This window comes from Archocentrus centrarchus, chromosome 24 (assembly GCF_007364275.1).
Source record: "Archocentrus centrarchus isolate MPI-CPG fArcCen1 chromosome 24, fArcCen1, whole genome shotgun sequence".
Taxonomy (NCBI): domain Eukaryota; kingdom Metazoa; phylum Chordata; class Actinopteri; order Cichliformes; family Cichlidae; genus Archocentrus; species Archocentrus centrarchus.
The window spans coordinates 22535641-22559150 of record NC_044369.1 but is presented as its reverse complement, the minus strand read 5'-3'; the positions used below and the strand labels follow the sequence as shown (position 1 = coordinate 22559150).

The following is a 23510-nucleotide window of genomic DNA, read 5'->3' as shown; positions in this document are numbered from 1 at the left end:
ACTGATGATTTGAACCAAAAATGTCAAATTTGGATTAATTACTCCATCAGACCTGTTGCCACTACCTTTCCGTCCAGTTCTGGTGTAATTTGGCATGCCTCAGCCTTTTCTCCCCATTTCCCTTTCTTAAGAATGCTGTCTTGACCTTCTGATGAGGCTTGATGGATCAGCAGATGTAACTCTCAGGCCCTGTGTCAGATCTTTGCTGGATTTTTTTCCTATTTTTTTTTTTAAGGACATGACTTTCAGATCTTGTTCATCTGCTGTAGATAGTTTATAGACCTGCAACTGCTCCTTTTTGCCCTCCATTTATCCAGTTTCTTCAGTTTTTTCAAGTGCAGAGATATGCCAGGTTTTTGACTAGTAGCTCTGTGAATCACCTTATTGGTGCAAAAATACTATTTTATGCCTGTCCAACTGTTATCTTTGGCATTTTTCATAGATTAAACTAAAGAAATGGAAACAAATGATGTGTTTTTACAACAGGATGCTGGTAACAAAGTGCCCAAAGATACAATTTAAAATTGGTTCTTTGCCAAGTTGTGTGTTACATGTAGACACAACAGTGACTCATCCATTGAGTTAGGTGGCTCTTTTATGCTTGAAAGATTCATAGGTCAGTGTTAAGTGGCTTTACAAATACAACAAACATTCCTCTGAAAATGGTCAGGTGCAAGAACTGCACTGAAAATGAGTAGAAAAGCAGCCAATGCTCAAAGAAAAACCTTGAGAGACCTTCAGAAAGCCTGAAAAATGCTTGCTTAAGACCACTTTTAAAAAATGACAAGAAAGGAAGGATAATATAAGCAACTGAGAGGTGGATCAGGAGTTTTGTACTGTATTGTATAGCTCAAAAATATCCTGGCAGTGATCCATGTGTCCTTTTCAGAGATATGCTGTCTCAAATTCACCTGGAATCAAGGATGACCTGATCAAGGTCAAAGTCTCACAAACAGCTTTTTGTTTTTTTCTCCAAGCCAATAATTCCCACGTTAACTGAAAATTTCACAAAAATGCCTAAAAAAAGATGTAGTGATGACATTTTCAATCCAAAAGGACAGTCAGCTATGTTGTTCACTCTAACATCACAATATTCTGCACAAACCTTTTTTTTGGTCATTTTTTGACATAAAATGTAGAGAACCAAAAGGAAACTTTGGTGGGGTTTTTTTTTTTTGCTTTTTTTTTTTTTTTTTTAGAAAAAACATCCAAATCATTTTTGACCTTAAAGCCAAAGGGGATTTGCTAGAGCTTACAGACAGGCAACACAACTCTGTACGAGGAAGAAAGCACAAACAATGTTCAGCAATCAACTGTAAAAACTGTTGGTGTGGCAGCAAACAGCCCTGACTATCATCACGTTATTCACAGTAATTCCAGTTTTAAACACGTTCTGTTAAGGAAACAATTTACCTTCATTATATTATAATTGTGTGCGAGTGTGAAGGAAAGTGCCAGAAGTCACTCATCTACATGGTTAGGCTCTTATCGAACACAAATCTACAGCGAAAACTTGCAGATTTTGAAAGCAAATTTTTTTGGGTTTTCCAGTGAAACACCATCTTTCTGCTATCACTCCCACCCAGAGCGGCCGTGGCTGCAGCCAACCAAAGAAAATTTGAATTCATCGGTCAATTGTTCCGAGTTGGAGAAGCGACTGGATGTTTGCGCCAAATGCATTAAAATGTACCACTTGTGTTATATGTCATTGAGTAGTTGAGCAAACTGGTACAATTTTTTTTTTCTATTTTTAGTTTTTTTACAATCTGCAGCCACACTTTGATTTCTTTGATATGTTGCCATATTGGCGCCAGCTTTCAGCAGATGTTCAGTAAATGTAAACATTAATTAAGCCAGCCATCAAAAATCAGGTTTAGGCAACTCTACAGTTGTGAAGCCGATAAGAACTGGGTTGGATGAGATCATATTAACTAAACAATGGACCAGTCGGCCTTGAGACTACAGCACAGGAGTACCACAACACAAAAACCCAACTGCATCTCAACACTGTGGGCATTTGTATTGCTATCTGTCTCCTAGATCCCTAATAATTATGAGTCTCAGGTAAAATGCAACATGACAGATCCATCCACTAGGCAGTAATTACACCTCGAGTCAGAGCTGTCAGGGTGAAGCACTGGTCTTGCTGAACATTTTCATTTTTAGAGCCCCACTGCATGCCAGACTTTTTAAACCACACTGGCCTAAAACAAGAATCACACAATCTTAAAAATGATAAATGCATGGCACATTCAGCGACGTCACTGCAGCTGAATGTGCGCCATCAGCAGTATGACACCCACCCTCCAAATAAATAAATAAACAAACAGGGATGAAGATTTTTTTTAATCCATATCTTCCAGACAGAGGCCAGCAGCCAACTACCAGCAACTAAATGGCTCAACAGTTTGATGCCCTGAGTGAAGCCATTTTTGCGTCCATTATATCGTGTGAACTAGAAAGCATCTCACCTCTAGCTGTGCAGTGTTTTGTGGATTATTACAATAGTTCGAGTGAGTTTACTCCCAGGAGGCCCTGCTAGCAGTGAAACCAACACTGAATTTATTCTCCCGGTTCAATAAAGGCCCAGAGATGGGGAAGGATAATGCTGATGTCACTCTTAAGTGTCAGAAGTGGGTTATCTACTGTTTCCACCCACACACATACACACACCATTTCATATAAAAACAATCAAGAACGTATTGAAGCAATTTCATTTGGCCTCTTGTGCCTTGAGTATTTTTGAGCACGGCACGGCACGGAACTTGATCCAGAGAACACAGAACTGCCTGAATAAGCACAAAAATCCTTAAAAAGGTGCTGCTGCGGGAGGAGGAGGTGCTGGGGTGGTGGGGGCTGGTTGTGAGAAAATATGCCGCTTTCATTCCCACATCTTTGCTGGTGAAGCGACTCCTATCTGTAGACTGATGGGAGGCAATTGCTGATGTCAAACGTGATAACTGACAGTTTGCTACAGACACACTCTCTCTCTCTCTCTCTCACACACACACACACACACACACACACACACACACACACACACACACACACACCTAGACCAATCCAGGCTAAAAAAATATATATATATATAAAATAAATGAAGCCATTTGAAAAACCAATGGAGAGATCATCCCAATATAGCCGGGTGATCACATCCACTCTTGGGTGCCGCTGTGTATTTTCCCCCTGTGAGGTTTTGGCCTTGCACCGTGTAAAAAGATACCTATCAACAAGCACACCTTTAAAAATCTGTTTACCAGGATGCAGGCTCACAAAGGGGGAAATATGAGTCACAAACTCAGTCTCATCTGGGTTCATGTCAATATCTGACTCCCTGATTGTTTTGGCATTCACCCCTTCAATGGGACTGGGAGTGTGAGGCAAACACTAAGGCTGCGAGATGCAGATGGCGACCCAGTGAAAGAATGAGTGACACATAAAAAAAAAAAAAAAAAAAAAATGCTGCAACCAGACTTGCTCTGGCTAATCAACACGAGTACACAGTCAGTCTGAGCCTGTGTGCTCACTGGGCACGGAGCACACAGTGATGAAACAATGTGCTGGAACCACCTGCACAGTTTCCTGGACTTCTGGGTTGAAAATTGTCTCAGGAAGACAAGTTTCATAACGGTTTCATTTCACCTGCAAAACACTGCTAACCACAGTGGTCGAGTTAAGGATTGGTATAATTGTTGTTTAGAACAATTATCAGCAGCACATTATTGAAAAGCAGCAACCTTGCAGCATAAAACTGTTGGCCGAGCACAATAAAGGAATCCAGGCAGTTAATAAGTTTTAAGACAGAGTGGCTGCCACCACCACCACAGTCACTGTCGCAGCACTTGGAGGTGTGATCAAAGATTTCTGAAGCAAAACACATACCAAGAATTTGGTCAGATTTGCTCACCATTCTTTTCTAACTAGTCAGCTTTAACTGATGCACCCCTCTCGGCCCCCTGCCATGCTTGGAAGGCTCTCAGAAAGCCCCGTTCTCTCCACCATCTATGCTGGATATCTGGAATCAAAATGGTGACCCATTAAACTGAACTTAACTTTGGAGACAAATGGCAAATCTAGCAAGAAGGGTGTGTGAGGAGCAGCTATTGTGTTGGCGCAGTCAAAAAAATACGCACTGTGAGCTGGCACATGCAAAGGTTCAAGTCATTTCCTCCCTCTGATGCCTCAGGACACTACAGCAGACCTCACTGTTCAGCGTCTGAACCTGAGCGATGAATTCTTGGTACACAACCCCATAAATGTCAAAAAAAAAGGAGCGGCCTCTTGGTTCTGGTAATGACCTGACTACAGGGACTGCTTTTTTTCTTTTTTTGGCCTTTAGGTCTTTTGTGAAATTCGAAATGCAGATGTGCAAGTGGGCCCAAAAGCATCTGCAACAATGGTGATCACGCAACCTCACATACAATCCTGACTGACGACAGGTTCTGGTTGCGCTCAAGGGAACAGTCTCCGAACTTTTATGCTGCACCTTATAAATATACACGTTTGGTCTGGCAATGGATGGTTGGACAGAAGTTTATGATGGCTTCACTTTTTTTTCCACCTGCTGTCATAAGTAAAGCCAAATACTGTTAACAGTGCAAACTAAACTAATGGCATTCACAAACAGGCTAATAAAAATAGGCTAACTGAAGACTCTCCTCTGGGCAAATATGTTTATTTCACAACAGTCTTGTGGGATTTTTCACTAAACAAGACAGAAAAAAGGTCTCTACAAAAAGGCTCAAAAATAAGGCCTGATTCATTCTTTATCCTGCACTACAAGCCTGCCAAAGACTAATTGATTACTCACTTTTTTTTTTTAAAAGGTTCTTTGCTTTAATGCATATCTGTCTGCCGTGCATTTACTAGGTCTGGGTTTATTTGGGGTTCTTGAGGGTGACCATGTTTCTCAGCCGTCCTTAATATGGAGGGATTGCAGCCATACTAGGTAGGTAGCATAAAATCTTTGCACTGGCAGTGCTAATGACAGGATATTAAGCAGATTTGATGCCAATAGTTTTAAGGGAATTAATCAGCAAGAAGAATCAAAACAATCAGCAGATTGGCAAAGTCATTAGTGTTACCCCTCACCACCTGGAGATACAAAATTTTAATGGCAATACATCAACCTATTTCAGTCCAGACTGCAAAGATTTACTGCCTGAGTTAACTTAAACTCGGCCTGACCTGAGACTCGAGTTCAGATTTTGGACCTCCCTGCCTAAAATGGAAAACAGCAGCTCTGCTTAACACTCCAGAACATTTTCTACTTCACCAAAAACGTTCTCAGAAAATCAAACTTGCTTACAGAACTGACAAAAAGAGCGTGTGCAGCCAGACGTCTTGCTTTTTATCTGCTTGAAGTGGCGTTGAGCTAAAGTTCAGTATATTTAAATAGATAATAAACTTGGCATTCATAATGAAGTCAGTGCTTTGATATCACTAGGGCAGTGGGGCGTATGCTGGGGAACAATGAAATTCAGTGAAAAGGAAGCTGGTTTGAAGAAAATGCAGGCATAGAGAAAAAGGAAACCGAAAGAGAAATTTGTCTGACTCAAAAGCTCATTAGTTACAAGTCTACGTCTGAACAGTGGTACCACAGATCTGTGAAATCTGGGCATTTTTCCCATCAATAGTTCCAAAACAACAGGCCTCATGCTAACCAAAGGGTCTGCCTCTATTCAACTCCCTAAGATCCTCCAAACCAAACAGTTTGGGTGACAGCTGGACCTCCACTTTTTATGGTGAAGGGAAGCTCAGTTTGGACTATGTTTGAAATCTGCAACTGTGGGCCAATATACACAAGATTACAGCCCACCAGGGGATGAGGATATTGTAAAAAAAAAAAAAAAAAAAAAACTTCTTCTGGCCTCATAGGGAGAGATCAGCAAACTGTAAGTAGCTTCCAAAAGCTCACTTACACCCAAATTTTTGTAAATTATAAATTTATGCATCACTTGTGCATGTATGCTAAATTGCAACAATGCAACTTGAGGCATTGTTAAAGGTCAAGAAAAGATTTGTCTTATTGTGGGAGCAAACGGAGGGCAGCAAGGCTGAAGTGGCAACGAGCAGGGAGGGTCTTACACTAATGCGTTCTCCAGCTGCTCCACCTTTGGTTTATTGTTCCATTGTGCCGATCAGAGAAAGGTGAGGAAGGCCATTTGAACTGAGCCTAGACTTGGGACCGGGGCAGCACACCTTGGCCTTCACACGGTCCATTAAACAGAGAGCAGGGGGAAAAAAAAAAAAAAAAAGTAGGAAGTCTCTGCAGTTCTTGGCTGAAAGCCACGGCTGCTGACACAATTACTAGTTCCTCGTCCCTTGTCTGTGCTAAAATGGCGGCCTGTAGCCATGACTGGAGATCCAAACAATAGAGAAGCTGCAGGATAGAGATTAAAGCTTTCAACCCCCCCCCCCCCCCCCCCCCAAACATATTTTTCCATTTTATTTATCGTGTTCAAGTGTATGAGACTGGATTTGAGGACACCATCTAGTCCAGTCCCATTTGATAAAGATCCCGGTATTACTATCCTAGTCTTAAAGGTTGATACAACAGCAAATTTGTAACACTCTTTGGTGTTAATAAACCTATTTGTAAAGGTGAAAAAGGTATGAAGAAAAAAAACAAAAATAAACTATTCTTGAATCATAACATCTCAAACGCACAAGCATTTTCCCCAAGGCAGAAAACAGCTGGTCTGTGATTCATCCCCAACACTCACTAATGTTCTGCTTTCTTCCTCTCAAACACACACACACACACACACACACACACACACACACACACACACACACACACACACACACACACACACTGCCCACTTTCTTTAGCCAGTGGACAGTTTGCCAAGCAAAGCTGGAAGCGAAATTCAAGTCTCATCGCACAAAGTGTTTTGTTATGCAAGCCTACTTGATTGTAAAAATAATTGGCGCATCAAATGATTCAAGGCGTTACACTGTGGTGTGTTGGCAACAATAACTAGGATGCAGTTCGCTTTCCAGACTTCATTAAGCGGCATTATAAGAGATGAGGAGGGAAAAAAAAAAAAAAAAAAAAAAGATGAAATCTTTGTAAAGATTACAAATTTACATGTAAATTTGTAATCTGTAATGTTAAGGACTTCATGGCTCTAAAAAGGGTGGTTCATTCAGCTGAACAGACCATCAGAACCACCCTCCCCAACCTGCAGGACATTTACACCAAGCAGTGCAGGCTGAGGGCCATGAAGATCCTAAAACAGCCCAGCCACCCCGGACACTCTCTCTTCTCCCTGCTCCCATCAGGCCGGCGTTACCGCTGCCTGAGGGCTAAGACTGAAAGGTTGAAGAAGAGTTTTTACCCACAAGTCATCCGTCTGCTCAACTCTGAGCCCTAACTGGACCATTATTGCACAATGTAAATATTATAATATTCTATAATTCCACGTAAAAGTGTGTATAGTATATAGTATATAGAGTATAGTGTATAGTGTGAATTACTTATTTTTATTTTTATTCTTCTTATTTATATGTGTGTGTATATATGGTTGCAGGTACAAAATACATTTCACTGTGCATTGTACTGTGTATAACTGTGCATGTGACAAATAAACACTATCTTAAATCTTAAATGTAAACAAATGATGTACTTTACACTTATTAAAGCAATGACTCCTTTGGTCTGATTTAAGAGTGAGTGACACAGCAATCAAACCCCCTTACTGCTGAAATGGTTTTCCCTTTGTTTAAGAGAGGAAACAAATACAATGCTGCTGTTACATTTATGACATGTCACTCGAGCTCAAACGATATACCAACCGATCTGATATATCAGATTTTTATAATCACCAAAAAAATCTGCATTGGCCTTAAAAATCATATATCAGTCTGGCTCTACATGTCATTGCTTAACAGCCAGTCTGTTTTTATTGCTTCTAAAAAACAAAAGAAAAAGATGTCTCATAAATTTAACTGTTAAACGCATCTGTACTCTACTAAATAACAGCAGTAACTATTCTTCTGTCTTTAATGCATCAGCTTCCTTGTTAAGCCAAAATATCAGGGAGTTTGCAGCTGTGTAACAGAAATTATTCAATGCTCTAATTCTAAAACCCACCATATTAAACTAATCGGAAATATTACAGTTATCGATGTTAAGCTTCTCTGAAACTAGGAAGCTTTGTATTCTGACCTAAAGGTGCAAACAGCAGAAAGAACGGCAGACAAAGAAAAAGCAGATCCTGCAACACCTGAGGGAAACATAAAAGGTTAATTCTGGCAAGCCTATTTCCCATCCCAGAATAGAGCGGGGTGCATAAATGATTATCTACTGCCAGGGAAAAAAAAGAAAAAAAAAAAAAAAGAGTCTGACTGGATTAATTCAAACCAGGGTCATATCAGAGCAAGAAACAATGCAGTTTTCCCTCATACTCCTACTGTGTGTTTTTACTCTAACTGAGATGGTCCTAATGGGGGGGGGGGGAGCAAAAGGCGGACAGCAGGAGAGATCATGAAACAGGACAGCCTCAAGTCAGCTCCAACAGAGGGGCCCTGCTGACCTAGATCCAGGCTGAGCGGGGATGATATTAGCAAAGCAATTAAGGGAGATGACAGCCGTCAGGCAGGGTCAGACTGACACGGATAGCAGTCTGTCTCCCTCCCTCTTGAGCGTGTTCTTTCATTTTCTCTCTCCCTCCTGTAATGGCTATTGATTTTTTCACAACTAAACAAGAGCCCCCCTCTCCACCCAGAAGTGCCTGATTTGGTAAAGTTTTAAAAGGAAAAGTGGGTGGAGAGAAAAAAAAAAAAGAAAGTGTGGATGGCATGGGTGTAATGTACAGGGGAACAGACTGAAGCTCACAGGTTGGCGACCCTGTCAGCTCTCTGCTTGGATGTGCGGAAATCACTCCGGGCACGTCTAAAACTTCATTCCCAAGAGATGATAGGGAAGTGCATCTTAAACTTGAAAAAGTTGTTCCGTGTTTTTGCTGTGGGGATATTAAAATATATATATATAATATCTGGGGTAAAATACGGCAAACTCAACTTTTTTGGGCGCGTGAAGCAGATGGAGGATGGAAATTAAATTGAATATACTGAAAATTGAGAACCCGTGTATTCATAAATGTTTAAATCTGTTGGTTTATTTCATCACTTCATATTTTTGTATATAATTCTGCTGCACTGCACACTTTGAGTACACTTTGGACACTATCAAAAATGCTTAGAAATTCAGTATTTCAACAACCACGTAGTCCACACTGTATTACTCTTCAAACTATACAGGGTTACATTTTACAAACACTGCCTAAAAGTTCACACAAATTAAACTATTAGCCTACAAACACTTTGAGAAAAAAACTGGCTTTCTTTAGTTGTTGAGTAAAGTACATTTTCACATTCAGCTCTACGTGCACATTGGAGACAATTTAACTGAGGGTGACCAGCATTCTTCCATACTGAGAGATTAAACAGATGACAGGTCACTTTAAAATAACCCTTTATTATTGTTCCATTTGGTAGAAAATGTTGACTTTTCTGCGTCCGTCTGCTGTACAACCAACCTCCATGCATAATATATTTATTACATCATAAAACACATGCCTGCATCAGTGAATTTGTAAAATAAATACCAGTTAGCACGGGCTCTTCCTGTCTCCTAGTCCCCCACCTGCAGGCTTATCAGGTCGCTGGTGTGAGACCCATTCCTTGGTTTGACAGACTAACTCCACCATTAAGACTCGGGTAGTGGGACTCACATCCAGAAGCTGCAGCTGTTTGAGAACTGGTTCATGTGGTAGCTCACTGAGGCAGTGAAGCAAACTGCAAATGGTGGCGTCTTTCCAAGTGATGACAAACTGATGACAAACTCATTGGAGAGACAGTTAATCTTTGCTTTCATTATTTAAATGTCATAAATTATGTTTATTAGTCTGATTTATTCATGTAAAAATTTCAAGGAAACATGAATTTGCCTGCAATTTGCCTTTACTGATTTGCCCCCCCTCTTCCAGGACAATGGGAGTCTGGCACCATATTTTGCTGGTGTGTGATTTAACCACTTGTTCACATTTCAAAAATGCCGTAAGTTGAAGGCAAATCAGCATTAGCAGCCAGACATCTGGTCTGGTATAGAGACAGAGAGACAGACTGAAAGGGGAATACACAGAGGATCAGAACTTAACTGGTCTTTCAAATTATAATTAAACCATCTCCCTTAAGATCCTTCATTCTGACTTTGGATGTGCAGCATCTCAGAATGATTGAGTCAAGCCCTGTGTCTCAAGTCTTGTGCCTGTACACTTGCTGCTTTGAATGCACTCACAAGTACAGATACATATACAAAGACCCCCCCCAACCAATTTTCAACCAAGGTACAGAACCTACAATAACACAGAAAACCCCAACAATCAAAACGAGCCCCTATGAACAAGCGCTTGGTGACAGCAGGAAAGAAAAACTCCCTTTTAACCGGAAGAAACCTTTGGCAGAACCGGGCTCAGGGAGGGGCAGGCATCTGCTTCAACCAGTTGGGAGCGAGGGCAAGTAAGTAAATAATGTCCTACATGGGAGTGTACCCAAATTAAGGCACAGCATAGAGCTACTAAAAGCTGAGGAAAAGCAGGGCCTTCAGCATTTATGAACCTGCTGATCAAGCACAGGTGTAAGGAACATAATTACCAGGTGAAATGTTTCGATAAAATGGGGGATGACATACGTGCGGCGACAGTCGCAGAGAAAACAAGATTACGGAAAATCTCATAAAAAACATATTACAGTGCAGCTCCATTAAAATGCCCACAAACCATACATCCTAATTAGTTTACAGCAATTACGGGGGGGGGGGCGGGGGCAGTGCCACTTACATCACTCGCCCATTCAGCTGTCACAGAGAAGTGTCTCAGCCGCTAAATCCCAGCATGCTTTGCTCCAGGCATGCCACTCAGTGGTGCTGTGTTCGACATATCTGCTTTAATCTGATCGCGGTGGGTGGCTGCAAGACTGACAAAACCAGCAGAGGTTGGCACACACAAAAAACAGCTGAGTGGTACATGAGTGACATTATGAGACATAATGGCTGAGGAGAGGAAAGTTGGGAAAGGTTCAGATGAGTGCACAGTGGATGCATTTTTAAAAAAAAAAACTGATTAACAGTTGCAATGCAAAAAAATATGTTACACACAATTTGTAGGCGGTATCTCTGAAGTAACACCTTTGAAACAGTTGGACGGACAGCCACCGTGTTTTCATAGACTTTTCACTGACGTAACTGTTTTGCTTTCATCAGCTTGTCTAGCCACAGAAGGTCAGCATGTATAGAGGTGCGCTTCTTTTTCAACTGCTCTCCAAAGCCAACACAACCTGCTCATCTGCCACCTCAAGTACACTTTAAACAAAAAGAAAAAAAAAAAAAAAAAAAAACAGCAAGGCACTCACTGCATACTGAACTTTTCTCCCCAAGCTCAGATTCTCTATGCTATAGTGTCAAGTATTTTCATCAACACAAATCTCTGCTGCAGTCTCAAAAATCAATTTTACAAGCGGCACTTTCATTTTTTGGGGGGGTTTACAGCTTGGAAGGAAAGATGGCTGAGATGTGTGGGTGGCGAGGCCCGATGAGAATTTTGATTATTTTAGTAAGAAGCGGGAGTTTAAACTGAAAGGTGATTTGTTTTGCCTCGGCGGTATGCAGCGATTTCTGAAAAAAGATTCGAGGGGAGCAGAGTTGAGGAAAAACACATATGGTGCAGGAATGCACGCTCACAAGTACGGGATCCTCACTGCTGAGGCTCCTATAGTATTGCTTTGACATCTGCGCCACACGTGCGTGCCATCCATAAAACTGCACTAGGATCACTTTAATCGTTTTACATGCACATCAAATTGCGCAACCTGCGGATCAAGAAGTGCCACAGAGCTTCCTGATTGTATCATTAACGCCAGGGTAAAATGGTGAAAAACAAAGCTCCATCTTCAAGAGCCCAGATAAATGCATAACTGCAAATGACCTGTAGCATGCCGGTAATGGCTCACTACTCAGAATCTGTATTCATTCTGTCATCTCTGCTGCAAGACAATAACCTTTCAAATAAATGACAGTGCACTCTTGAGTCCCAGTTTAAGTGGAAAATGCAGTTAAATGCTTTTCTCTGTCTCATGCACACCAACCCCGACACCTTTGTCGTGCTCGGGAACAGCGGCGGAAAACGGTGTTGGACATCTGAGATGCCACACATAAAGCAGGGACAATGATATGTGCCATAATGAGTTGCACTCTGTGGATGGCTATAAAGGCTCATGTCAACATTTATGCAAATAAAAATTTGGCACCAAGTGCATTTTAACAGTGCGACTGACTGCAGATGATAAGAAGGTACATCTGAATTCTTTGATAAGAGTCCCTGTTGGGAAATTAATTCTTGGCAGAGGACATTTGGTCCATACAGAGCTGCAATGTAATTAAGGTTAAAAAGGAAGCTTCATACCAGGCATGGAAATTGCTTCCTTTTAAATGTATCTGTGCATCTGACAGGGGCTGGAATGGCGTGGACATCGGATATTCGCTACCTTATTTGTATTTTTCTTAAATGATGCAGGACAGGAAGCGGTGACACTGTCTAACAGCTCGACCCAGAAGGCAAAATGAGAAGAAAAAATTTTTTTTTTTTTCCTGCTTTCCAAACAGCTTGAGTCAGCTGAAAAATGTAAAACGTTCAATCAAGTTCAGCAGGCAACAAAGAGGAAGGAACAGCAATAAGTCATGGTTTTTATCTCCATCTCTGATATTGCATAATGCATTGTGCAGGCTCTAGTTTATATGCGCATACTGTTAGTATCAATGAATGCAATAGATTGACCAGATGCAAACATATATATGAGAAAAAAGATAACTGCCTTTTTTTATAGTAGCTTCTATAGTGCGGGGAGGAAAAGAGCGATGTAATAAAAACACGATATAATGCTCTGCAAATATGAAATTACCTATGATTCTGTTCCAGAAGCACACACTGTTTTATATCCAAGCTCAAGTTGAGCGCTGCTCGAGACATTAAGTGAAATAATACACCTTATCTGCAGCGATAAACATCTTACAACAGCATGCCAACTAATGACGCACACCAAGCTTTGATTTACAGATCATGACTTAACGCTATGGCCTGAGCACAGATGCCAAGCATAAAAATCAATACAGCATTACTTGCATGGAGGCCGGGCAATAGGGGACGTTCAGGTGTAGATATTCTTAAATAAGACAGCTGACATGACAGACACACTGCGCGCTCAGAAATGGCAAAGCCTGCTGCTTGATATCATCAGGCTGCGGGACGTCTTCACCGAAGGGGACACGAGTGTGTGGCAAAGGGGGGCTGAGGCAAAGCATGGCTGACAGGATTTTGTGCATGGATAGATGGATGGACGGACAGCTGGTGATGCTGAACATTTTTCAGCTTTCTCTTTGCGTTACATCACAGCGTTCTACTTGCTTTCCTCGCTCGAGGTGGCAATTTAAAACGGGAATAAAAGGGGGTCTTTCAATAAACTACCTGGTGAAGCCTATTTATCGATGCCTCTTGAATGTAATGATTTTTCTTTGCGGGGATGCTTTTGTAAATCCTTGTATTTCTCCTGTTCACGGGTCTATCAATGAATTGCAGCCGGCAGTGTTAAATCCATCCAGGACAGACAGCGTCAGTCTTATTGTTTTTGTCTCAGCGTGTCTCATCTTCGGTTCAATGTTACTGTGGCGCACACGATATAGAGAAAGAGAGATCGATTTATTTTTAATTTCAGTGCATTTTTGTGGTTTAAACACAAGTTTAAACAAATGAAGTTTTACAACATTGAGTACTTTTGGGTGGAAGGCCAAGTGACATTTTCAAGCTGTAATGAATACATTAAGCTTTTTGTGGCCTATTCAATTTACAGTGTGCCATTTGAAATGCTGCACAAAAGAGCTTATAAAACTGGTCATTTAAACATCACTATGAGCACATGACGGTGAGCCAAAGCAGGCCGTCGTGTACCTTTTAAGCTGTAAAGCAGAGAAATTTTATCTGCCGAGCCAAACGTGATCTGACAGTTTTTAATGACTTTTAATTATTATTCTCCTTATTGCACTCATCTGCTCCTGATTGAGAATAGTGGAGGTAAAGTAGTTAGGTAGTTTTTTTCCCCCCTCTCCCTTATGATGTGTTCACACTGTGCAGTCCCCGAGGGCACTTTAAGGAAAAGAGACAACACCGATACCATGAAAATGCCAGCATGCCCCATTCACAGATATTAGCCTCAATGGCCTGGATAAGATGCCATGCTAAAACTCCTGCTGCGTGTGTGTGCGCGTTTGTGTGTCAGCCTCTTCGGATTCTATGCTCCTTTAACCATGGGCCGACCCCCCGCCGTGCCGTACGTCTTAATCACTCCAGGGGCGTGCAGGAGACAATGCCTCACTGTTTATGTGACAAGAATATAACCGGGTACGTACGACAGCGCGAGTCGCAGTCAGTGTTTATGAATGTGTGTTTATGTTCCGACTCCGTTATGGTCTGGTAACAGCATATGAATGGGATCCCCGTGCCCCCTAACCCCCCCCTGCCCCCCTTTGAACCTTTTCTATCATTAAAGCTGCGTGTGTTTGTGTGTCTGTGTGTGCTGTGAAGGCCAGAGGTTGTCTCATGAATGGCACAGAGCCCTGGCCTTGCTCTTAACTTTCTCCTCCTTCCCCCTCGTGCACACCTGATTGTGTTCAACCAAGACAATATCAGACATGCACCTCATGGTGCCCAGGTCAGAGGTCATGTCATTAGTGGCATTACTTTCCTGCTTTACCCAGGAATAACACCCCCCCCCACACACACACACACACATTCCTGTCTCTACAGCTTAACACTTCAGTGCACTGCGTCCTGATAAATGCCTTTCTAGAGGCCCCCCCTTCATCAGCAGGTGAAGACACTATTTTAATAATAGTGGCAGGCGGAAGTCCGTCCTCAAGTGGGCTCAGATGTAGGGTTTTTAAAAACACTATGAAACAATAAGGCAACAGAAGGCAACTTCTGCTGTATTCCACTGTGTTGAAATAAGTGGTTGCGGGAGATGAGGTTATGACGCGGCATGAGGCACATTTTTGTATTTAATGTCTTTAGCCCCTCACAGTGGGACAGTCCATTAGGTGAAGGCACATTTGTGGATAAGCACAAAGTGCAATATTACAGACTTTACTTAAAGGCTAAAAGGAACATACTCCAACCAGCCCCAACATTAAAAACTGGGCAATCTAAATGTTATTTTCAGATGTGATTTTGGCTTCCAACAACGAATAACCTGCTGCTGCTGAATTTGATTTTTTTAAAGCTTCTCTTTACAGTTTTGTCTCATTCCCGAGTTTTGTTATTAATTTCCACCCTACCCCTTTTAGTACATTATTATGAAGCACCCTGTTGTTTTAAAGCACTTTGTCATCTTGATTCGAAAAAGATAATTATGGTATGACTGTGGGCTGCTTTATTGATCAAATACAGCCGCTTCATCTTCTGTGAAATTTTCCATGACATCTAAGAGAGAAGTATCATTCTGTAAGGCTGTGGGCAGTCACTGATCTATGATGTGCAAGGATCCATGTTCTGCTGCTCGCATTACATAGCATTTTAGCGGAGGACAGAGGTCTATATACACATTCTGACATTCATAGACCATATAAAACATGGATGTAGCTTCCAGGTTAAAGAAATGAAGCCAATGTGAAACACATTATGCGTTAATTACCTTGTGGTCATGTCCCAGTGTTTTATCTGCAATACCAGCTGACAGAAAAACAAATAAAATGCTGGGACTTTTTTCCATCCTGGGTCCCCACTCTTTGTTGTGGTCAAGTTTCTTTTTCAGAAGTAAACATTTGTCTCTCAACTTTTTGCACTTCTTTGCACATTCCCTCACGTCCATTCCCATAGTTTTAGCAAACTCTCTCCAGGAATTTGCTGACATTTGTGAGTCCTTATTGAGACAATGGTTGCTATTCTCTCACTGATAAATTCAAAAACTGCGAGGAAAACACAGCCGGAGATGCACGGGAGGAGTCGACGGTACTAAACAAGCCAATCACAATAGTTGTGCGCTGCGCCGGCATGGCGTGTAGTTACATCTCTAACGAGGTGCAAGTCAGGTTACGCCATAGGGTTTCAGATAGGTTTGCACTTATGACGTAGCTACAGCGTAGATTTCCTGCTGAGGCATAAATCCCCCGTAAGTCAGGGAAACAGAAAAAATAAGAGCACCGCCCAGTGAGGCAAAATACACCCATCACACTGAATCAACCCGTTCATTGTCACATGAAAAACAAAGATTTAATAATCATGTGACCTTGACTTTGATATCCAGGAATTGATCTCTGCATAATGTCTTGATAGAGAATAATCACGCAAGGTTTCATCAAAATCCTTCAAACCATTTCTTAGATATGAAGTGGACATGACAAAACTTAAAAACTCAAAAAAGCAAGATATAACCCTATGACCTTGACCTTTGCCCTTGACATTATATACAATCTCAACCTTGTTTTTGGTCATAAGCTATCTACCCATGAAGTTTGGTAAGTGTAGGACGAACGGTTCTCGAGTTATTGAGCAGACACTTCACCACCGGCTGTGGGTGTTCCCGTAATACGGGCACATAAAAAGGGTTAAAACTGTGATGGTTCACATGTTAAGTATAGTTAAAGAAAAAGAAGAAAAGGTGAAACTCAAACTATACCTTCTCACTATGTTTAAGCCCTTCATTACTCCCTGCTGCTGGTTCACTTCCTCTCCTTCCTCGGACAACTTTGGGTCCAATTTAGCTTTAATTAAAGTCCATTTTTCCTGCTTCCACCACATCAACTTTAAGAACTTGTGTTTTTTACTTAAAATATCCCACCCTCTGACATCCTTAATGTGTTAACAGTTTTAATGTTGTGGCAGATCAGTATAAATCTATACAGTTTTAATCAAATATCAGCCTCACTGAACTACACTGCACATTATATGTGTTAGTACATCGTGCGCAACTAAACTGACCACAGAAAATTTTAATAAAGAACGTGAATATCTTCGTGAAGGTGAGTATCTTTGGTATTTAGACTGCTGGTTGAATTCTTATCCTTGGGAGCTTCACAAAATAATGTAAACACAAGGTCTACATGCTGGCTTCAGGTTTCCTACAGCATCTCAGTGCCTTCAGTGAATAGAGCCATAGGGCCAATGGACAGATTTAAAAAAAAAATAAATAAATTCCTGTAGATCTTCGTGGTTCACACATTTTTTCCAGGTGCATTTATGAAAATATAAAAAAATAATTTTGTCTTTGCTGCTTGTGACGTACCAGCATACTAAAGCCAAGTGCAAACACGCATTTTCTTTAACTCCGTTAACAATAATGAAAATTTGCTGCTCAGTCTAAAGTCAAGGTCAGTCCTTTTCAAGGATACAAACCTAGAACTTCATGTTCAGCTTAAACAAGGTGACCACTGGGATTTATTAGCATTCACTGACAAGGAGTCAATGCACACACCTCACAGCAATTTACTGCACTCCTCAACAGGAGAGATGTAACTTTCTTTCTCATTAGCCGCTGCAGAGGCTTTTCCAGTCTTTTATTTACCTCCACCCCACAACCTTCCTCAACAATAGCGTAGCAGATAGGCTGCTAGATGATGGCACCTTTGTCTGAGCGGCTGTGCGTGGCTACCGGGGGGACCCGTTTTCCTCCTCGCGGAAGCTTGTCATCTATCATTACTTGAGGTGGCCTTGAGAATGATTCTGGCAGACAGCTCCAGCTTACCGTCTGGGGGCCCAACATAAACAGCACACTGCTGGGCAAACGAGGGTGATGATGACTACTGTTTCCCAAGATATGCGCTTTAAAAAGAAAAAAAAAAAAAACTTATTATGTTTTGTTGGCCAGTAGTGGGATGTTTCTGATCACCAGAAATGTGTAAATATTTATTTATTTTTAAAGAGAGGTCATTCTTTTTCCCATCCTTCTCACACGCTGCAGCGCATTCACACCCAGAATGCCCGGGGCAGATAAAACACACTCTAGATCTCTCACTCTTTTTGGTTGAATTGGGAACAGCAGCATTCAAACTTGGCTCTGAAACAAATAACCACACAACAGCTCCCTGAAAATGCAACTCAGCGTGCTACTCCGAGCTAAATGTGGTGCAGTTTGTTTGGCGTAAGAACAATCGTACCAACTAATGGAAAAATCCCCAAAACCACTCTGAGCTTTATGGGCACATGGAGACAGATGGTAACACCTTATAGCCGGCGGGTAACCACTGGCTATAAGATATTCCCATAGACACTTTCAATTAGCGGGTAGGTGGGTTAAATGCAGGGTATCAAATAGTGAACCTCAAAAGTTTAAAAGACCTTTCTTGTAATATTCACTGAAAGTGAAAGTGATACCTGCAGGAGTCGTGTGGTTACAATGAGCAGATCGAACTAAATGGAGTAATTAAGACACAAAACACAGACAGAGTGATTTAAAGAAAAAAAAATGTTTACTGTTTAAATAGAGGGTTGACAAATTAATGGGAAAAAAAACCTGCAATGTTTGAGCAGTTGGGAATATTTTGTTGGTATGTGTCTGGGTACATCTGTCCATTTACAGAGAGTCTTTGCAAATAAATAAAAAGCCTTTCTGTGTGATCATTTCTGTCTTAATGGGAATGATTTCTTCCTGCATGACAACTGGTCCCATTCATTGGACACAAGGGGTCACTGAAGCATTTGATGACTGAGTCTTCTCCTATTCTAAATTCTAAGAAAAATCCAAGAAATTTGAAGGTTTTGGTACTCTGCAGTTACTAAGTCAGTAGAGCTCTGGCAGCTTTTACTGACTATGATGGTCTTTGCAATAATACCTCCTACAGCTGATCATTGTTGCAATAATGACATCCAGCACAGGGGTTGTTGATGCCTTCACACCCATCTCCAACCTAATGCAATAACTTGCAAAATAAAAAGTGATCACAAAACAAAACACTACAGCTCACTAACAGTGCAGCCGTGATGACCTGGATCTCTTGCAACCTTCTAGCAGCAAAGTGATCACACAAACAAATGACAGGGCTTTCACACTCTCCAACGGTGACGCGTTTCATTTCATCACAAAGACTGACGACAGCTGAGACATTTCTCACCTGTTAATCTCGAGTAAATTCAGAAGTGCAAATTGGTGTTATGTTGCCTATTTTGTAGGCTACTGTAAAATATGACTTACACTTTATTCAAGTGAAATTTTCATCACATGAAGTAGTATTCATAATGGATCCATATACTCACAGAATCCAATTTCTAAAAGGATTAAGCCTATCAATCTCACCATCACTGAGGTAAAAGTCGAAGTCCCTGCTTTGCTCAGATTTCTCCGACAAAGCCAGAATTCTTGCCAGAATTTTTTAGGCTATGTTAGCAGCGTCTGATAATATCACCCCAGATCTCAACCCACGAGAACACTTTAAGAAAACCTCTCCTGAGCAGCACTTGAACTTTTCCAATCTGTTGCATTAGTGACCAAAATGCAAAAACTTTCCTCCACATTTGACAAACTGTAGCTGTGCCTCAATAAGAAATGCCCAGCACACAAAAGCCTACTGTTGTGCTCAACCGGTAATTACCAACTTGAACACTACTTGAACCAAAAAAGTGGTAAATACCAGTGGTTAAAAATTCTAGCTGTGTTATTTGACTTGAGCACATTATGGTATTACAGGCAACAGCCTATAGCATCAAACTAGATTTAACCCCAGACTAAAACACACAAGTGTGACCAACTGTGAACACAGGGGAGCCATTTAAAATGTATGAGGGACTACAGATGACTTGCCAAGTCTAAAAACAGAACAACTATGAGATACCACTTCAGGCCACATATGACATGGCATGAGCCACTTTCCACAACACAAACACCATAGAATGATTTTACATCTGGAGCACCCCAGTGAGATGTGAACCCCATAATGTTCATTAGTGATGCACTGACCCAGGACAGGACATACACATGATCACATACAAACACGTGCACACACAAAGACCAACCCCCCCCCCCCACACACACACACACACACACACACACACACACACACACACGGATGCCTGCAGCGCCCATGCCCGGTCACCTCGCTCCGGGATCAAAGGCAGTATGTCGTTCTAATCAGTCCTCACAGTGGGCAACCCCATTAATTCAGTTCTATTTCATCAGCGGTGAGCAGACCACCGGAGGGGTCTGCACATTCCTGGGGTCCCGCGGTCCAGGGGTAATCCTATCTCTTAATGACCCGAGATCAGACTGTAGCCCACGTAATTGCTTCGAGACCAACTTTGTTTTGCTTGCCGACATAACTGCGAGATCATTGCGGGAGAAGAAACAAAGACAGACACAACTCATTTTATGGACACGGCAGGGAAGTCAAGCAAAATTAATGACACCATATATCAAATAATTCCAGACAATCAACCCCCTGCTAAACCAGGCCAACACTACATATTATGCACAGTAAGCTGTATCACAGAATCAAGTTTTTGTCAGGTTGCATTAGAGAATAATCAGATTATATTTTATAACCTTTTTCTACCACAGTAATAACGTTTTTAAAATTACTGAAATTAAAATGGCTCCAAACCGTCTCCATGAAAAGAAAAAAAAACCAACAACAATAAAAAAGACCTGGCAGAATATGACTGACTCATGTTTTATTGTGCTTCTGTGTTATGTTGTGTGGCTTGCCAGTGGCATAATAAGATGTTTATTGGGACTTAAGATAATGAGCTTTTCATATCTTACCGTACCTTTGGTCTCTTGTCGATGGGGATTCTCATCACAGACAAATTAGATCTTTTGAGTATTGCTGTCTACACCTGCAGAAACAATAACAGTTGGTAAATGTGGAGGCTTTAAGAAAAAAAAACTGTTATAAATGTGGTCCTAATACTCTGGTGTTCACAAATATTAATAAATTTCCATTCACTCAAAAGTACGAAAGTGAGGAGGGATCTACACAGAGGCATACTAAACCAAACCTATTAATGGCTCTACAACAGTCCCAAGAGAATATCACAGGTCAACAATACATAACAGGCAGTGGGAAACGACCAAACTAAACATGCCTGGAAAGCTCTCTGGGATTGGTAACAAACAAATACCAGAGTGAAAATGTTTTTTAAAAAATATGCTACAATAATATACAAAAGTGAAAGCTCTGCTCTTTTTAACACGACGACAAGGCAGAGTTTTTGCATTGGACGTGACACTTCAAAGGGCCTCATTGTCGCACGTAACAACAGCGCTGGTGTTGGTAAAAATCATCTGACTCCTCGACGGTGGCAGCCTTTGGAAGTCACCACATCTCCCTCTTTGTTTGTGTCTGTCTATGAAAGAGTATGTGCTTCTGTTTGGAATCAGCACACAATGACATTTTTTTGTTGAAAGCAAGTGTGTGTGTGTGTGTTTATGTGTGTGTGTGTGGGGGGGGCTCGGTAGACATCTTTTATCATTTTGATCAAATAAAATAAATAAAGTTCAGTTTGCCAAAAAAAAAAATATTACGGTTTTAAAGAAAACAATCTATGGATGTCAGTGTTTTGGTGATTTTTTTTTTTTTTTTCATCCTAGATGACCCCACCCCTCCAAAAAAAAAAAAAAGTCACACCGTAGGATTTAAGGAAAAAAAAACAAACAAACAAAACAGAATAATCACATTCTCTAAAGACTGAACAGCATGGAGCTTCAACAAACATACAGGCAGAGATCCACCACAGGTCACGCAGTGACATCGGGAGAATCACCTCTGGATGATGTCCTCGGAGCACACGACAGGAGATGGTTTGTGTCAAGATGCGTTCGCACCACCAAATTTACTCTGCTTTAGGCTAGGGTCCTACAGTACCTGAGTAGAGGCAGAACACAAGACTGCTTCCTACCTGTGCACTGGATAACTGGCTACTGCCTGCACTACTTTCACATCACTGCAAACTGCTGCAATCGGACATCACACAGACTTTATACAGGCTAGGAAGCTGGCAGGTTAAAGACGACCACGCCAAACATTCAAACATTTACATTCCCAAAAGCACTACTGTTGTGTGATGTTAAATATATACAGCAGCCTCCATAAACCACTAAGCAATACAGCCACACTGAACTTTAACAGCTGCGAATTCTGTTTCTTCGCTGAAAAACATCTTGTTCTGCTTTGACAAAGATTACTGCCTTTTCTTTTCACCAAGACACCAAACACGCAGCTATACTTCTCAGGCATGTTCAACTCAGTCTCTTACTGAAGAAGTAGATGAGGCAGCATGGGGAAGAACAAAAAGTTAAATTAGCTCCCCTTCACTGGAACAAAAAAATTAAAAAAAAAAACACATTTTGATAGGATGCAGCCAAAAACAAAGTCTATGTCATTTAAAACTCAAATACAGTACCAGTCAAAAGTTTGGACACACCTTCCAACTCAGTGGTTTTTAGTTATTTAAAAATTGTCTGCATTGTAGATTAATACTAAAATCATCCAAACTATGAAGAAATACATAGAATTATTTAGTAAACAAAAAGTGTTAAACAAACCAGAATATGTTTTATATTTCAGACTCTTCAAAGTAGGCACCTCCTGCTTAGATGACAGCTTTGCACATTTTGGCATTTTCAGTCAGATTTATGAGGTAGTCGCCTGGAATGGCTTTCAGGTAACAGCTGTGTCTTGTCAAGAGTTAATTTCTTGCCCTCTTCATGTGTTTGAGACCATCAGTTATGTTGTGAAGAGGTAGAGTTGGTGTACAGTGAATAGCTCTATTTGAGGAATGTTCTAATCCATATTATGGCAAGAACTACTCAACTAAGTAAAGAAAAACAACAGTCCATCATTACTATAAGAAGTGAAGGTCAGTCAATCCAAAAAATTTCAAGAACTTTGAAAGTCTCCTGAAGTGCAGTCGCAAAGACCATCAGACGTTATGATGAAACTGACTCTCATCAGGACCACCCCAGGAAAGGAAGACCAAGAGTTCCCTCTGTTGCACAGGATAAGTTCATCAGAGTTACCAGCCTCAGAAACCACAAGTTAACAGCGCCCCAGATAAGAGCCCACATAAATGATTCAGAGTTCAATTAGCACACAACTCAACATCAACTGTTGAGAGAAGACTGCATGAATCTGGACTTTATGGTCGAATTGCTGCAAAGAAGCCACTTCTAAGGATGAACAACAAGAGGAAGAGAATTTTTTTGGACCAAGAAACACAAGGAATGGACATCAGACCAGTGGAAATCTGTCCTTTGGTCTGATGAATCCAAATTTGAGATTCTTGTTTCCAAACGCCAAAAGGCTTTGTAAGATGCAGAAAAGGTGAGCGGATGATTCCTACATGTGTAGTTCCAACAGTGAAGTATGGAGGAGGAAGTGTGATGTATGGGGGCGCTTTGCTGGTGACACAGTTGGCCATTTATTCAAAGTCCAATACACACTTAACCAGCATGGCTACCACAGCAGTCTG

The 23510-nt window shown here is 41.2% G+C and overlaps 1 protein-coding gene across 2 annotated transcripts in view; it reads right to left on the bottom strand.

The window, feature by feature from the left end:
* klhl29 (kelch like family member 29) overlaps positions 1-23510 on the bottom strand; it is a 242224-nt gene that overhangs the window by 207635 nt on the left and 11079 nt on the right. For both annotated transcript variants that reach the window (XM_030722205.1, XM_030722206.1), the window contains exon 2: positions 20808-20876. The gene's annotated coding sequence lies outside the window, so the exon portion shown is untranslated. The remainder of the gene's footprint in view (positions 1-20807; positions 20877-23510) is intronic.